Here is a 14,124-nt window from a genome sequence, read left to right as displayed (position 1 = left end):
CCCGACTTGTCTAGCCACTAGGAACCCTTCAACAAAGGACGTAGGCTTAAATGGTTGGAGATACTGACCTATTTCTGCCTTGAGGTTGCTAGTGAAGATGTTGAGAGCGTAGTTCTCAAGTAGTTGCAACTGGTTGAGGAGGCTGATGAAAGTGTCATGATAACTATCCACAGTCCCTCTTTGTTTGAGTTTGACCAGTTCAGCCATGGGGTCCTTATAGGTGCTAGACCCAAAGCGCTCTTTGAGGTGGTGAGCGTAAGATGGCCATGTCAAAAAATGGAACCCCCTTGCCGTTGAGTGAAGAAGTGATGCCAATCTAATGCTTTTCCTTCAAGGCGAAGCATCACTGTTCACACTCTCGCGTGATCTGGAGTGCCTTCGCTTCAAAATACCGCTTAAGTTTAGCCCACCATCCTTGAAAATTTGAGCCGTCAAATCAAGGGCACTCAAGTTTGGGAACTTTCTGCGATGTCTCCCAACTACTAGGTCGCAACATATTGCTCAGCTCACCCAAAGGAGAAAGGGTAGATGCTCTTTGGGTGGGAATCCAGGTGGATGCCCTCCTACGACTCCCTTCCCCTTGTCAACTGCAGAAGCGGTGGGCGTGGCTTGTGTTGAGTGGCCTAAATACTGCTCAAACAGTTCCTTCATCTCCAATCTAAAATCATCCCTAAAGTCCTTTATCTTAGCATCGAGCTTGCTGTTTCATTAACCTCCAGCTGGAGCTTAGCCAACTCCTATTGAATTTGAGTTGCATCTTTCAGAGATCTTGTTCTGACACCCTCGCCTGAGCTCTGATATCTTTGATACAAGCTAGACAACAACACACAGAAAAGAGAATACGAGAGAAATTTAGAGAGGAAGAAAAAACTGATTTATTTACTGGTTGCTTCTCTCCTCAACAAAACAACAGAAATATGGAAAAGGAAATGAGACCGTAGTAACAAACACAACATACAAGTATCACAAAAAACAAAACTAATGAAACACATCATTTCATTAACAGACCCAAACATTGAAACACATTGTTTTTCTAAAAAATCAAAACACACTGTTTTATTTAAGTTGAAACACAATTAAGAGAAGTGTTTGACAACTGCTTTTAACACCCATATCAGTCTACCCTACAAGCACATATATATAAATATATATTAACAATATAAAAGCCTAATCCTAGTTAAACTTTTTTATCTAAAATATTATCCTAACGAAATATTAATGAAAAATACTAAAAAAGAAAATTAAAATATTATTTTAATGAAAATTAAAAGTAAAACTTTTACAAACAAATCCCAAAATAAAAGTTCTTAAAATAGATCTTGTACATTAACTTCATTCTTTGGCTCAAAACTTTTACGATAGTCCACATTTTTTGCATTTTTTACTTTCTAACCTTAATTTTACTCCTATTAAAAATAAAAAAATAAATTCAAAATTAGCAGTATCTCATTCAAGAATTTATCAAAATTAAACACAATAAACATGTAAATTAGACCTATTATCACCTGTATTTGGGTTTGATAAAAAAGGTATAAAAGGGGTCATATTTTCTAAATAAGTTCATTTTTTAGCTTTTCGAAGTTTATGCGCTTTTGATTGAATTTATTTGGATTCTTAAGACTACATCAACAATTTAATGAATTTCTAAAAACTAAATTGGAATTTAGAATTTGTTAAATAAGCTGGTATAAATTGATTAAATTTTCGTTTTCTAAATCTAAGGCCAAACCAGCTTGGGATTAATTCGATTTGTATTTACTTTTAAAATCAACAATTTGAGTTTAAGGCATTTCAAATCTGTTTTAGGTCCATAAAGCCTAATTGAACCTGTTTTTTAAGATTAAAGCCCATTTTGGTTAAACTCGAAGCCCTTTCGAATCAGTTTCAGTTTCAAACCCATTAAAAGCCCATATTTGGCCCGTTGGGAGCCCATTTTAGTTTTTGGTTTGGATTATGCTATTAAGCTAACTTTAAAAATCTAAGTCCATTTATTTTAAAAAGTCGGGTTTTAAATTTGAGACCATTTTATCAAAAATCAGAATTTTTAATTTGGAGTACATTTTTAAACTTGCAACCCAACATCCTTTTTTAAAATAGAATCAATTCTAATTTCATTCAGAGCCCAATTTTAAGCCCGTTTGCTTTCGGCCCGATGGCCAGTCTGCATTACACTTGCAGCTAGGGTTTTGTAACCTAGTATTGAATTTATTTTGACTAGATGTGACTTCTTAGGGGCTTTGATTTGAATTTAGATTTTCAGGGGTTTTTATATTATGTTAGATATTAGGATTTTTAACAGTAAGATTTAAATTAGATTTTCCCAAATTTCAAATGTTAGGTTACTTTTAAAATTCAGTTTTTAAATTAAATCTTTGATTTTTAAATTTAAGTTTTAATTAGATTTTTTATTTTAAAATTTAATTCTTATGTTCCAGATTAGATTTTAGATTTAGACTTCAAGTTTATTGATTAGATCATAAGTTTAGATTTTTAATTTTAATTGGATTTTAGGATTTTTATGTTGAGTACAATTTTATAATTTTATTTAAGATTTTAAAATTAGGGTTTTAAATTAGAATATTAGAATTTTTACATTAGTTTTAATTTTAGGATTTTATTCAAAATTTCTTTTAAACCAGGTTTTAAATTAAATTTAAGATTTTTATATTTAGTTAGATTTCAAGATTTTGTTTGAGATTATAAATTTGGCCTTTAATTTAGATTGTAAATATTATCAGTTTTAGGTTAGTTGTGGAGTTATAGTTTCATCCCTTTTAGTTAAGAAACCTTAGTTACCAAATCTTGTAGGGTTTTCTTCGGACAGATATTATTGTAGGAGTATTATAATTTTCCTTAAGTATTCTTAAATTTAGAATTTGTTGACTAGATTGAGCCTTAGATTGTAGGTGTGATGGCTCGGTTTTCAATGCTAATGAAAAATGCAGTTTCGAAAGTTCATTTCCGTAAATTAAGTCCGTAAATATAAAGTAGGAATATTTATGAAGTTAATATGAAAATATGTTAAAGAATGGTCAAGTAATTTTATCAATAAAATAGTTAATTAAAAATCTGGAATTAAATTGGAAAAATCTAATTACTATTGAATTTTAATTAAAAAAAAGATCGAATACCTAAATTGTAATTAATCAAAGGGATAAAATAGTTATTTAACTATTTTGAAATATAGGACGGTAAGATAATGGTGGTGTTTACAACTAAGTCTAATTTACGATAATTAAAGTAAAATAAAAAAATTAAATTAATTAATTAAGGTTAAACATGACATAAAAGCTAAAGGAAGTGGAAAAAGATGGAAAGTCATCATCATCTTTCTCATTCATCGCCCATGGAAGAAGAAATCACTTAAGGTTGAGCTTGGACATTTGACCATTCAATTAGGTGAGAAACTCAACTCATTTTCTTGTAATTTTATAGATTTATGATCATGGAAGCTTGATTTAGCTAGTCCAAGTATCAATTTGATACATTGTTGAAATTTTAGCGAGTTGCCAATGTTAATAAATTGATGAAATAGGCTTGAAATTGATAGATATTGAGCTTAGACTATGAAAATGACTAAATTGTAAAGTTAGTTAATCTTGTTTGTTAGCTTTGTAACATTAGGGTCTAAATTGAATAAATGTAAAATTTGTCATGAAATTATGCTAAAAATAGAAAGTATAGGGTCCCTAATGAAAGAACGTGAAATCAAATTTTAATCCGAAGCTAAAAATAAAAAAATGTTTATCCCGAGTTCAAGGACTAAATTGAATAAAATGCAAAATATATGTAAAATTGAAAAAAAGATTATTTAGGATCATGCATCTCATGGCATTGTTGCTGTGATCCATTTAATTGCTATTTTGTGATAATATCTTATATTGATTTGGTATATAAATATATTGTATAGACCAAGAATTGGACAAAAGTGAAGCTAATAGAGAAAAAGCAAAACTTAAGGAATAGGTCTTGAAAAAGCTACTTGTTTTGTGTTTTGAAAAGGTAAGTTCTTATGGAACTTACTATCCTTCATTGTTTAATAGTTTTTCTTGTCTTGTTTCCATTTTTATCTATGTTTGAAAATAATTTGAAATGTTGGTGGAAATTGGCATGCATGGCTAGTAAATGAGATTGAATCGAAATGTAACCCTCTAAACTCGGCCTAGACGTTATAGTTGAATCTTGAAGATCAAGTTGACCATGTTGAAGGCACAAAAAATCATTTAATTATTTTCTCTTGACAATCGTCATCATTTTTTAAAACGTCACTCTGGTTTGCTTAAGAAAAGTTAGGTATTGTCTACAGATTACTTTTTGAAAAGAATTTGTCGAAACCGTTTACCTTTAGAAAAACTCGAGTAACAAAGGTTCACAAAAAACATCATATTTTAAGAAAATGTTGCAGTGGAAAAATAATATAGCTAAATCTTACCCGTTGTTTGAACAACTTCCCACGATGAGTCGATTAGAGAGGAGGATTCTCAACTAAACAAAAAATAACAATATATAAAAAAAAAGAATTACAAATAGTATGTCATTATATCCCCTTTAAGATCAAAATATCAAAGTTTAATGTTTATAAAATTCGATTACGAATAGAGGAGGAGAAAAGATGAAGAACGAAGGATTTTGGTGGTGGTTGACGGCAGCAACACGGTGGCAGTGTGAGGGAGACGACAGCAATGGTAGTGAGGTGGTGAAGTGGTGGTTTGGAGGCTTCTAGATGTGGTGGAGAAATAAGGAGAAGAGGTTATTTAGGTAATGAAAATAAAAATAAAAAAAAGAAAGAGAGATAAAAATGGAGGAGCAAGAAAGAGGGGTGACAAAGGAAACAAGAAGACAACAAAGATGAGAAAAAAATAAAAATGAATGAGTGTCTAGGTTCAATGGCTGGCACAAGCTAGACAAAGAGGGAAAAAGGCAAGTTTGGGGACAATTAGTAAAAGCTAGATCATGGAGGGAATAAAGGAGTGAAAAATGAGAGGAAAAAGGAGAGTTGACCAAATCAAAAAGGAAAGAAATCTCCCCTATTTGGCAACTATAGGGCCACTTAATTTCTTTTGACATAAAGTAAAGAATTAAATAAATAAAATATGGGGTGTGACACGAATGAACTGATATAAGTGTTTGATGTAATATATATTAATTGAAACTAAAAGATTTACAAATATCTTAAATTATATCATGCACTATATGTGTAATTAATGTTCAGATTCAATCAATGGAACTCGAAAATTGATAGGTAATTATATAGGTTATGAATATGCAAATATGATTGATTGATGCCCATGTAAACTTAGTAAAAGGCAAGGATACAAGTGATAGGTGAGCTATCGTCAATTGTAGTGGTAGTTTAAGTACATTTTAGCACTTAATAAGCTTGTTTTATTAGTATTTTATAATTAATTATTGCATTTTTAGTATTAGTATGTTAGGAACTAAATATTAATAAAATAAGCATTTTAAGCATTTTCTTTCGTTTCAATTACTCGTAAGGTCGACTTAGACCTTGGGAGTGACTAATGGGCTAATTGAATATGTAAGGTGCCAATTCAGGTCCAAGAATACAATGGACGATGATGAGGCCACGAGATAAGGGAGCCCGACAGAGTAACTATGATTACAAGGCTAGAAAAGCACTACATATTGTGACGAGGAGTTTTCTCGCATCAGGAAAACGCAATGATCTTGGGAAGAAATTCACGGCGGTGATGTCGTGACTAGGAGTTTTCCCACGTCACAATGACGCGAAGAAGGTAGGCCAAAATGAGCTGAATCCTTGGACGACAATATTAGGATTATTTCCTGATTAGACACTAGACAATTAAGAGTATATTGTATTGATTGGTATCTAAATGTATCTAGGGTTGTGCCGGCACCAAGTAACTCGTAACTTATGTAAATAACCTTAGGATCTTCGGAATTGGTATGCAGACTTAGACAAACAGTTTTTACCATTCAGTTTTCTTTGTATTTTATTTTTATGTTCACTTAGTCGGAACTTTTCTATTCTGATGTGAAGAAAATTGCGAGCAGAGTTTGTTCCGGAATTGCGCTTTAATTATTTATCAATAAGCAATTTCCTTATCTCTTTCTTTTAGTCTTTTATTTATATTTTGTTAGCTTGGTCAACTAATGCTTATGTGAATATTAGAGTAAATTATGTGCTTTAGTTATATCTTACATGATTCGGTTATGGAATTGATTAATTAATTGAGTTAGTATTTATCTCAAGTTGAGTGTTTATTCAAAAGTGCTTAGTATATTTAGGAGTAACCGCCCTAGTAGAATATCGAGACAGGTGAGATTGGGAGGGTGAATTTGGCAGTAATCCTTAATGAAGATGAGACTGAGAAGATATTCATAGCTAAGGCTGGTAAAAAACTCAGTTGAGGATAATTAATGACTGAATGAGATAATTAGGGATTTAATCAATCATAGGCCAGGAGCTCACATTGCTAACATTAGAAATAGAAAATTCTATTAGTTTAATTTAGGGTAATTAATTTCATTAGTTTAATTAATATTTTAATTTGAATTCACACTCCTAATTTGTAACTTGATTAGATTAGTAATTATTTTCTGTAATTAATTTAATAATAAATTTCTCCAATCTACAATCCATTGGATACGATCCTCGGAATACTTCCCTGTGTTTCAATGTAACACTAAACTATATTACAATTTGACTTGTTTGCTTGCAAATATCGCACTTAATTTTTATTTATTTATTTTCACAATTTCCAAATGTTCGCACGTTTGGAGGCGGTTATGTTGTTGGCGCCGTTGTCGAGGATTGCAATGTGAAATTTTTATTAGATTGATTACTGTAAAATAATATTAGTCGAAAGAGGAACGAGCTAGATAGTGTTCTAACTTTTAATTACTTTTTGAATGTGCATAATTTTTTTTACCTTGTTGATTATCAAATCTAATTATGGATGAAGGTAATTACATATGGTATAATGATGAAAGAAATTCTTGGGAAGATGAAAGAAACTATGTAACGGGTTGGTCGAATGGAGGTTCGATGAGCCAATAGAGTCAAAACGAAGTATACAAGGAGGGTGTAACCCCCCTAACCCCTATCCGTCGCCAGAACAGGGTCACGAAGCATTACCAAAGTTTACAGATCAATTACAAAAAATTTCATATCATTTACTTTTCATATTCGAAATCAATCATATCGTCCCTTAATTGGGTCCTCAAGGCCCAAAATACACATTAAAATCAAATCGGGATTAAATATGAAACTCAAAAAAAAATTCACAAAATTTCAAAATTTTTCTGAGGTGTAGGGGAGACATGCCTGTGTGGTCAGGCCGTGTGGCTCACACGGCCAAGCGACACACCCGTGTCTTAGGCCGTATGGGCGTTCGATGTAAGGCACACGGCTGTGTCCCAGCCCATGTTCAAATTAAGGTAGCTACTGACTTGGGTCAAATGGCCAGCCACACGCCCGTGTGCTAGGTCGTGTGAACAATTTAATTTTTAAAAATAGGTGCAGGATTCACACGGCCAAGACACACGCCTGTGTCTTGGGCCTTGTGTTTCACACTGCTAAGACACACGCTCGTGTCTTGGGCTGTGTGTTTCACACGTCTAAGACACATGCTCGTGTAACCAATTCTGAGAATTTTGTTTCTTAAGTTTTAAGATGCAGGGGACACAAGGCCAAACCACAAGCTTGCACGCATGGTTATGTGTCACACACGACTAAGACACACGCCCGTGTGTCTACCCATGTGGACAAAAATAGGTCATTTTCATGGCCACTTTTGTCACCCAAATTTTCTTCAACCTAATCAATACTTACATGCATATATCAACCAATGAAGACATTAAAACCAAGCCAATATTAACATTATATAAGATATATCATCTCATTTATTTAAACTTACCTTTTGTAATACATATATGCTTTCTATAGTTCAATCTAACCATACCAAGCACACATACATTAACCATATTATAACCTCATATATATGTTCACTGAACATACCATCGTTAGCCATTCCAATGGCTAAATTACAAACAAACATTTATATACCAACATTAGCCAGTTTTAGCTTATACATGCCATTATACCAAAATGAGTTTGCTATTTATACCAAAAAAAGTTGAGGGATAGTGTGATGGTGCTCTGACCGATTCCAACCTTTACGAGCTTCTGAGCACTATAAAGTAGAGAAAAGAAAACCAAGTAAGCATTTAATGCTTAGTAAGTTCGTATAACAAGAATTTAACTTACCACTTATTTTCATTTAAGGTAAGCATACAAAAATGCATCCAAGCAATTTAGCTAATAACCTAAAATACACAACTACATCAAACACGTTAGTAATTATTCCACATAAATTTCAAGAATCAAAGATGAGCTCATCATATAGTAACTTTCATATTACATGTACATTTCCATGACAAATCATTTCAAGTCAATTTAGCCATGTCAAAACTTTATCCGTTGAATTATTTGAAATATCAATGGATACATTCATGTAGTACACTTAAAGTGTACAAAACTAAAAGTCTATCAATTCATATCCATAGGTACCCTTTAGGGCACATAATTAGGAAGCACTTTCTCTAGCCATATAACAGGATGCTCATGTGAGCCATGTAACAGGAAGCTTATCTAGGCTATAACAGGAAACTCATAAGAATTTAAAATAGGAAGCTCATTGAGCTTAACAGGTAACTCTGAAGAGTTATTATCAGGGAGCTCCGGATAGCCATATAATAGGAAGTTCGAGCAAGCCATATCAAGAAGCTCACAAAGACCCTATATCAGACGCTCAAAAAGAACTGCATTTGTGTCTGCAATATATGTAGGATCACAACCGATCGTATAACATGACGCTCACAAAGAGCTACGATAGTCCGCAACACATGCAGGATTACTATCGATCAGGATGCTCACAAGAACCATATAACGGGAAGCTCGAGAAGGCTTATAACAAGATGCTCTTTCAATTTTTGAGTTAAGGTGTGTCTGCAATATATGCAAGACCACAACCAGTCGGGAAATCCTATATCCATTGAATTCTATCTATTCAAATGGGACTTATACTTATTGAGCAATATCAGGCATGTAAATAAATTTTATACATTAAACATTTATACAATTCACCCATATTCAACATTCAAGTCCAAACATATTAACATACATAATCTAGTTACACGAACTTACATCGATACTTGTTCATATCAAGAATCTACAAATTTGACACTTGTTTTCCTCGATCCAACTCAGTACCAGGTCTTTCTGGATCTACATAAATGAATTTAATGTCAATTTAATCCATTTCATACTCAATTTAATTCAATTCACATCCTAGGTAAAATTACCATTTTTCCCCTATACTTTTTATAAATGACGATTTTATCCTTAGGCTCGGAAAATAAAATTCGTGCAATTTAATCCTTAATCCAAGCCTAACTAATTTTTACATATAACATTTACAGTACATATATTTCATAAAAATCAGAAATTTTCCATGAATTTTATATCTTTACAATTTTGTCCCAAAATCACAATTTCATAAGAATTCACTTTACAAAAGTTGTTTATCTATCAAATAACCTTTCAATTTCTACCATAAATTTCAAAGTTTCAGCATATTCATCCATGGAAAAATTTTAATACTTTGATAACTTTACAAATTGATCCCCAAAATAGCTAGATTAGGTTATTTCGATCTCAAAAATATAAAAATTACTAAAAACGGGACAAGATTACTTACCCAATTAAGCTTGCTTTATTTTCTCTCTTTCCTAGGGTTTCCATAGAATTTGGGGAAGAAGATGATATAAAATGATAATATTAGATATTTATTCATTTACCATCTTTTATTTATTTCAATTTCTAATTTAGTCCTTTTCTTTTTCTAATTTTCCATGGATGAATCATAAAAAATATCTACTAACTTTTCTTAATAGTCTAATTTTCATATAAGGACCTCAAGTTTTGAATTCCATTGCTATTTGATACTTATAGCTACTAGAACACAACTTTTACATTTTATGCAATTTGGTCTTTTCTATAATTAAACATGTAATCAGTAAAATTTTTTTATCGAAATTTTCATACGTTTTTCCTATCATAATGCAGACCATGAAATATTATTAAAATAAATTTTATTTCTGACTCGGATTTATGGTCCCGAAACCACTGTTCCGATTTCACTGAAAATGGGTTGTTACAGAGCGAGTATACAATGTTTATATACATGTTTAGATACATTATCTTGCTTATATGGTTCTGATTTGGTCTCCTTACAAAACATGCACGAGTATTTTGTTTTCTTTGTGTGTTTATTTTTCGATTATTTTTGTTTTGCTTGCTTGAAGACAAGTAAGGACTTAAGTGTGGCGGTATTTGACCTGCCCCCAATTGTAATGGTAGTTGAAGTACATTTCAGCACTTAATAGGCTTGTTTTCTTAGCATTTTATAATTAATTGTTGCGTTTATAATATTAATAGGTTAGGAACTAAATATTAATAAAATAATCATTTTATGCCTTTTTTAATCATTTTAATGACTCATAAGGTCGTCTCGGGCCACTAGAGTGACTAAGGGCTAATTGAGTGTGTAGGGTGCCAATTTAGGTCCAAGAATACAAGAGACGACGATCGAACCGTGAGACAAGGCTGCCTGACAAAGCAACGATGCTACCAAGGCTAGAAAAGCACTCTATATCATGACAAAGAATTTTCCCTCCTCAAGACGAAGCGATAATCTTGGGAGGAAATTCACGGTGATGACACCGTGATGAGGAGTTTTCCTACATTATGATGATACAACGAAGGCAAGCCAAAATGACTTGAGTCCTTGGATGACAATCTTGGGATTATTTTCTAATTAGACCCTAGGAATTTAAGAGTATATTGAATTAATTGGTATTTAAGTATGTCTAGGGTTGTGTGCGCACTAAGTAACCTATAGCCTATATAAGTAATCTTAAGGTTACTAGAATTGGTGTTCAGACTTAGACATATAGTTTTTATCATTCAATTTTCTTTGTATTTTATTTTTATGTTCGTTTAGTTGGAACTTTTCTATTCCAAGGTGAAGACAATTATGAGCTGAGATTGTTTTGGAACCGCACTTCAATTATTTATCAATGAGCAATTTTCTTATCTCTTTCTTTTATTCTTTTATTTATATTTTATTACCCTGATCAACTAATGCTTGTATGAATGTCAGAGTAAATTATGTGTTTTATTTATATCTTACATGATTTGGTTATGTAATTGATTAATTAATTTAGTATTTATCTCAAATTGAGTGTTTATCAAGAGTGCTTAGTATATTAGGGAGTGACGCCCTTAGTAAAATATTGAGACAGGTGAGACCGAGAGGGTATCTTGTTGAGTATAACTTATGTCAAGCGATGAGACTGAGAGGGTATCCATATGCCTAGAAAGAGACCGAAAGGGTGACTTAGGTGGTAATCCTTCATGAAGATGAGACCGAGAGAGTATTCATAACTAAGGGTGGTAAACAACTTAGTTGAGGATAATTAATGACTTCATTAGATAATTAGGAATTTAATTGATCATAGGCTAGGAGCTCGCATTGTTAACATTAGGAATAGGAAATTCCATTATGTTTCTAGTTGGGCTTAGTCTGTTAAAATTTCATAAACTGTAACATCCTTAACCTATCTCCGTTACCGAACTAGAGTTACGGTGTTACCGAGCAATACAGAACACTTCACATAATTCCAAAACAATAATGCAAATAATTTAAAAACATACAATAACTAGTTCTATTCATAACACAATCACTCTAATATTTAAAACATCAATCACATGTAAACTAATATATATATAATTTTAATTTCAGAAGTCTATAAAGGTATAATTGTAAAATTCAAACATATGATAGGATTAAGTCTCAAAAACATTAAGTTTTAAAGCTAAAATGAAAATTTCATAGTTGGTATCGATACCCAATTGGTACCTTACAGAAAATTTGATACCAAAACTCAATTTTGTTTTTCTTTGTAAAACAATGGTATCAATAATTAGTTGATGGTATCGATATTTTATGAATAAGTATCGATACTCAATTGAAAATCGATACCATTTTGGCATTTGGTCTTGTGTGAATACTATCCATTTAGTCAAGTATCGATACTAAATGCCAAAGTATCAATACTTATCTCAATAATGGTAAAAATCTCATCTTGGAAAATTCAATTCATGGCAAGAAATTATCTAACCATAAAAGACAATAATTTCATCCATTCAAACACCTAAATGGCAAACAAATGTGCCATTCAAAGGCACTACATTTCAAACATTTAACCTAAAATCAATTTAACATCACAAGTTCATTAATTTCCTTCCTAAATTCAAAAGGGCCATGCACAACCATTAACATCTTATAAATGCACATCACATATATATATACCGTCAACAAAAGCATTAAGGCAAACAAAGGCTTGATACAATCAACCACAAACCAAATAGACATTCCACCCTATACATGCCACTTATAACCATTTCAGTATGTTCAAAAGCTACCAAATTAATTTGATGGATAGTGTGATCGTACTCCGATGATCTATAAAATAAAAAAAAATAACTATTTAAGCAACTAATGCTTAGTAAGCTTATATAAAAGGAGTTAAACTCACCAGTTGTAATAAATTAATCAACTATGAGTAATTCCATTTAGCTATAGATCATATTTCCCTTTTACTATTGACAAAACCTCACAAGGTTAGTAGGTGAAACAATACACATATAATGCTAACCCATTCAAGGCATATAACATATCAAGCATTTCAATTTCACCATTCATCTATCATATGACTACCGTATTCCTTCATTTTCTTTTAGCTATGCCTATCATATGTTTCATATTCTTACTTTAAATCATAGATCATTTCATATGGTTATATATTTTGTAAACTTTGATTACCTGTTCATATCATGAAAAGAAATTCACTATATAAATTATTCATCCACATAATTCAAAAGTTACCTTTTCAATCCACATACATCAACACAGTCCATTTCAAAGGACTTTTTCATACCATAAATCATATTTACTCAAGGTAACAAACTATACTTGTAACTAAGAAAATCATTACAATATCTTTGTAACACCCCTAACCCGTATCCATCGCCAGAACAAGGTTATGATGCATCACTGGAATTTACAGATCAAATACAAATATTTCATAACATTTAGCATTCATGTCAGATGTTATTCTTAAAGTCCCTTATATGAGTGCTCGAGGCCCAAAATATGCATTAGAAACAAGTAAGGACTAAACTAGGTATTTAGAGAATTTTTCGCAAAATCTCAAAATTTTTCCTAGGTGCTGAGATCACACGCCGTGTGGTAAGGCCATGTGAACCATACGGCCAAGGGACACGCCCATTCTCAGGATGTGTAACTCTCTGACTTGGGTCACACAGCTAAGCCACACGCCCGTGTGCTAGGCCGTGTGTTAATGCCTGGGCATTCTATTTTGAAATTTTAAAGATGCAAGGGACACACGGCCAAGTCACACGCCATATGCTAGGTCGTCTGTCACACACCGCTGGGACACAAGCCCATGTCTCTGCCCATGTGGACGAAAATAGGCTATTTTCCAAGCCATATTTCTCACCCCATTTTGTCATCCTCCTACACCAACACTTTAACACATTCACAAGCTCTTATAAGTCATTTAACCCAACTTAAATTCAAGTCCTATACATGATATAATACCTTATATAATCAAGTATACACACTTACTTAAATTACCAAATTCACATATATACATATCTTATCAAATATGCTAACTTAATTCAATCATCAATATGCCAATATAATTTCTATCAATCAACCATTTCAAACACATACCAAATATATCCATCACAAGCCATTGCAATGGCTAGTTACACTTAAAGCATTTATATGTCTATATTGGCCAATTAACCTATACATGTCATTATAACCATTATTGATTTACCATATATATACCACAAAATGGGCTGATGGATAGTGTGAGGGATCTCCGCCAAGCTTTCAATCCATCGAGCCTCCGAATTACTATAGAACAGGGGGAAAATAAAACAGAGTAAGCATGAAATGCTTAGTAAGTTTGTATAACATGGTAATT

Source organism: Gossypium hirsutum, chromosome A01 (genome assembly GCF_007990345.1).
Source record: "Gossypium hirsutum isolate 1008001.06 chromosome A01, Gossypium_hirsutum_v2.1, whole genome shotgun sequence".
In the NCBI taxonomy this organism is placed as follows: Eukaryota; Viridiplantae; Streptophyta; class Magnoliopsida; order Malvales; family Malvaceae; genus Gossypium; species Gossypium hirsutum.
This window is presented reverse-complemented; position numbering follows the sequence as displayed.